We start from the raw sequence: 5533 nt of genomic DNA, 5'->3' as shown, positions 1-5533 counted from the left end.
TTTTTCCTTCACCATGGTTTTGTCCCAATTGGGTTTTCCTGGTAAGGTTTTAATGAGACAACATTAAAGAACATTACAAGCTCTAAATGGTTATGGCATCCAAGGGGGAGTGTTATGAACAAGATTGTGGATGACTCATAACCAAAAGATTATGATTTGTAATCTTTTCATTTTTCTATGACGGTGTAATCTCCTATATAAATAACCTCTATGTTATGAATAAAGATAGACTTTTCCATTGCTTTTATAACAATCTTGAAGTTTTGAAAAAATAACAAAATTTTGTGAGAGAGATAAAGACTTGAGATATTATATTAAAATGAAAACAGAGTATGTAAACTTATATAGTATATTTATTTGTTTATTTTTTTGAGAAAAGTATATTGAATTTACTGACCTACTAACCTATGAAACGGATGTGATATCCGGTAGCAACAAAAAAAAAATCATGCTTTAATAAATTTTTTGCATCACTCTCAAGTGGTTGGAAAAGCCTAGCTAATAGATAACAGGTTCCAAACCCTGGCTTGCTAAGGACCCATGGCTACTTGATATTTGGGCAAGGAAGGAAATTTTCAATTAAAGCTAAACATAAAAAAAATTGAAAAAAACTAAAGGACACTAAATCAGATATGGCATATGAAATCAATGTCTCATATTCCTTATGCTGGTGGTGTAAGAAGTTTGATGTATATGTTAGTTTGCACAAAACCAGATATGGCATATGAAATCAATGTTGTTAGCATGTTTATGGCACAACAAGGAAGAAAACACTGGACATCGGTGAAGAAAGATTTGTCGGTACCTTAAGCATATATATGATGTTAGTCTCGTCTATGGATATGAGAATCTATGCATGATTATAGGATACCCTATTCTAATTATACTAGAGATGTGGACATCAGGAGATCTATGACTGGTTATATGTTTGTTTTGAGTGGCTATGTTGTTAGTTAGAAAGCGATTGAGCAGTCGAGAGTGACTTTTTCTACTATTGAAGCCGATTATATGGAGTTGACATAAACTGTTAGCAAAGGAATTTGGTTAATAGGGTTAGTTAATGATCTTGGTCTATATCATGATCATGTTACTGAGGGTTGTGACAGTCGGAGTGAAATTTGTAAAGCTAAAGATCAGGTTCATCATAAGAAAACCAATCATATAATTTTCTGAGGGATGAGAAGAGGATTCAAGTGAAGAAAACGGGAACCACTGATAATTGTGTTGACATGTTCACAAATCTGGTTTCCCACAGTAAGTTTAAGCATTGTTTAGACTTATTAAACATCTCAAGCTGTTGGTTTAGCCCAAGAGGGCCTGGCTCAGGACATCTTAATCTAAGGCAAAGAGAGAGAGTAGTATATTTAGCACTAGGAGAGTGCATTTTGGTACATCTGGTTTGGAAGATTCAAGTAAAAGCAGATATTTGTTGATATGCATTGAATTTGGTAAGATCAAAAAACAGTATGGAACATGTGAGCTTATATAGTCGCACATACATCCGCCCCTGGGACCGAAGTCACTTTCACATGGGGTCCAAGGGCAAAAATTCCTCCGGCTAAATGGTATAGATCATATATGTGCCGTGGTTTCTATTTTAGTAATTTTATTCTTCCAAGTCTAGGAGTCTATCACCGCTAGGGTTTTAGAAAGCAAGATACTCATAATTCTATTCTAGTAATTTTGTTCTTCCTAAGTCTACGAGTCTATCACCGCTAGGGTTTTAGAAAGCAAGATACTCATAATTCTATTCTAGTAATTTTATTCTTGTAAAACTAATGTAATGAAAATTGTTTCCAATAATAAGATCTCTATATCTGTCTGTGGACGTAGGCAAGTTGATTTACCACTGCTTTACTTAACGAAATTATATATATATGTTTTCTATACTAACATTTTACATCAGTTATAAAAATGTATTTGTTAACAAAAAGGCTGTTAGACATATATATTAGACGACATATCTAAGAAACCGCACCATCCAAGACCTCACTAGCTAGCTCTTTGAAAGAGTTGATATTAACATTAAAAAGTTTGCGGGAGAATATAATTTTCCGATCTTACCTGTTCAGCGGATCCCACTTGTCTTGAGGCAATACCACAAACCTATAACCAGATTCAAGTTATCTTCAAGTAATACTATAGTAAGAAACCAGTGTTAAACTAGAAAATCTTACAGATGGCATTACGAACATGCTTCCGGTTACAAGCACCGTGGCGGCATATGGAACAACAAACACAATAACCAAATTTATTAGCTATTTCTATAATAGATATACATTAATGTATTTAGAGTGCTGTTAGACCAGAAAATGTAATTAGAGTGTTAGATTAACTGAAGAAAAGTGAAGATAACAAAAAGTTCTGGAGTGTTTACATTGAAGAGGTCCATAAGAAGCCCTGTTGACAACACCCTACGTTCTCCAATGGCAGAAACCAATATCGGCAGTATAAACAGCTGACAGAAAAAGAATTCAACAACACATATCTATGAGCAACATTCATTTGATTATAAATAATTTGTCTAAAACGCGTAACTAATTACCTGGGAAATGCTGGCAATGATCGAAACCAACAGCAGGTGTTGAGCAAAGTCATTTTGTAAATAATTATAGTTTTAAAACTTTGTATTTGACAATTGTTGATATTAAATGAAATAGACTAGTAAAAACTATATATGTGTTTGAAAAACAATATGAAAACTATATTATATTTTAATTTTTGTCCCGAAATTAGTTAGTTAATATATGTTTACGTTTGATAAAATTATATTAATCAGTGATGTAGTTTTAATAATATTTGGGTATATTTCATATTTAAATTATGGATTTCATTATATTTTGTTGATAAGATTTGTAAACTAAAATAGCCTTTTCCAGATTAAAAGATTTGTAAACTAAATAAGATTTACAGCCCGAACTTGTAACCTCCTGTATCTTGATTTTGGAACTAAATTTTGGTTTGTTATGATTTAGAAATTAACATATCGGTTTTAGATATAATTTAAGAAAATAATATTCATTGTATTTTTTTTATAAACGTATATAAATTTTTGGCATACAGAATATAGCCAATCTTAACTACTTTTCAAGGTTATATATTTTCAAAAAAAAAAAAAATTGAACCAGTATCGTGAAGCCAAACTAAAATCAGAACATAGTAAACCATATGACGTTAATATATTGGGATGATTCTCACCAATTATAAATTAATTTTTCAAACTATGAATGAACATAAAACCAAAATAGCTGAACCGGTTGGTTTGACTAAGACAATAATGTAAAACTGTGTGAAATAACTAATCGGAAATATACAAACATGTTACTGTATATAGAAGATATATAAACAAATGTGCAATAACCTATAAAAAACTATCAAGGATTGGTATAAACATTTGGGATAACTACACATTTTTTAAGAGGAACCATGTTGATTGATTAAAACAATAACTTAAACTGGCATGAATTTATCCGACAAAATTATTATAACGTGTAGTACTATAATCACTATCAAAATTTTGAAAACAAATCTACAACATATTGATATAAACAATTGTTAATGAATCACAAAATAATGACAATAAACAATGAGTTAGAGAAGAAAAATATCATATATATATATATATATTTATGGTAAACTTGGAGGTATTTGGGGTATACGGAAGGGGTCGGACTAATTTTGAAAGGAAGGTGCATTTCATTAATGAATTCCTTTTTCGGGTATTCAAATGAGGTTCAAAACATAATTTCATATCCACGTGATCACGAGATAAATTATAGCGTCTTCGAACCCGGATTATTTAGCTTCCTAGAATCCATATACCACTATACCACCAATCTTGTGGTTACTATATGTCTAGGTATAGTTTTCATTTTATTTTTATTTGTCAAATTAGATTTTTAGATTACTCTATTTTAATAGAATAGATACAAAGTGATCTAAAAACAAAAGTTAAGAGAGTGAATCCTGAGGTCAAAAAAGAAAAGAAAAAAAAGGGAGTGGATCTGATATGATAGGGTCATTGTTTAAGGGTTGTCTCTTTCTGTAACTCCTTGTTTGCATATAATTTATACAATACCTGGAATGTCGAAGCTATGGGTAGAAAACGAGCTGCAAATGTTGCACAACTCCGGAAATTGCTCTGACTGTTGATATAAAGTAGAAGTAAGCTGCTAGATTTGAGAAGTAAACTGTCAGAGTTGAGAAGTAAGCTGCCAGACTTGAAAATTAATCTAGAGACTTATAAGGTTTTATAAAGTTTTATAAGCTCGAGTATTTTATTGAAGAGAAGAAGAAGAGAGAAGAAGACGTTGAAGATATTTTAAAATAATGAATATTTTATTATATTGTGTACTAAGACAACTTGCCTTTAAATACTTATACCCAGATCCACAATTAAATTAAAGAAATTATTTTCCTCATTATCTATCTCTCTTTCTCTCTCTCTCTCTCTCAAATTCAAACATTACTCTCTCTCTTGATCATCCTGTTCTTCATTTTCTTTCATGGTATCAGAGCTTTAAGCTCCTATACCTCTTACTCGCTTCTGCAAACACTCTTACTTTACTTCTCTCTTTCATTCCAACCATCTAATTTCTCTGTTCTTGCAAGAATCTGTCTTTGTCTATTGAATAATAGATCTATTTTTGCTTGTGCTCATTTCTCTGGTTCTGGTTCCACAGTTACTTAACTCAAACCAAACTCAAAAAGAAGTGATGGAGCAATACAAGCCTGTTGTGATTCCGGTTACTCTAAAAGGAGGTAACTACGTTACATGGTCTAGATTGGCCAAAACTGCTCTTGGAGGACGAGGTCTATGGGAGCACATCATCACGAGTGAGGCACCAAGAAAGATCACCCAAGGAGCTGACGGCAAGGAGATTGTAATGGTGGATGAAGGCAAATGGGGTCAGGAAGATCTCATGGTGATGTCTTCCTTGCAAGGCTCGCTTGATACTCCAATAATGGAGGTTTACTCTCATTGTGAGACCGCAAAGCAATTGTGAGAAACTCTTCACAAGATTTATGGCAACACTTCAAACTTGACCAGGATCTTTGAGGTGAAGAGAGCCATAAATAACTTGCAACAAGAGGAAATGGACTTCACCAAGCATCTTGGGAAGTATAGCCAGTTGTGGTCTGAGCTTGACATGCTCCGGCCAAGCACAAACGACGCCAACATCATTGAAGAAAGGCGTGAGCAAGACAAAGTATTTGGACTGCTTCTCACACTCAACCCGAGCTTCAATGATGTCTTTAAGCACATATTGAGAGCTAAGGAGCTCCCAAGCTATGATGATGTGTGTGCTCAACTCCAAAAGGAACTCGGCTTAGATGGTTTGCTTGGTGGGAAAGGAGAGCTATCTATGGCCAACAAGGTGGAGAAGGTGTAGAATGCTGCAGCCAACAAAACCCACTTCAAGCCAAGAGGTGGTGGAGGAGATAAACAAGTAACTTGTGAACATTGTAAGAAGATTGGTCACTCCAAAACCAACTGCTGGATTCTCCATCCTCACCTCAGGCCAGCTTCATC

General features: G+C 33.6%; 1 pseudogene; it reads right to left on the bottom strand.

The window, feature by feature from the left end:
* Positions 1-5533, bottom strand: part of LOC106330439 — a 24612-nt pseudogene that overhangs the window by 5724 nt on the left and 13355 nt on the right.

The sequence above is a fragment of the Brassica oleracea genome, chromosome C3 (assembly GCF_000695525.1).
Source record: "Brassica oleracea var. oleracea cultivar TO1000 chromosome C3, BOL, whole genome shotgun sequence".
NCBI classification, from domain to species: domain Eukaryota; kingdom Viridiplantae; phylum Streptophyta; class Magnoliopsida; order Brassicales; family Brassicaceae; genus Brassica; species Brassica oleracea.
This window is presented reverse-complemented; position numbering and strand designations above follow the sequence as displayed.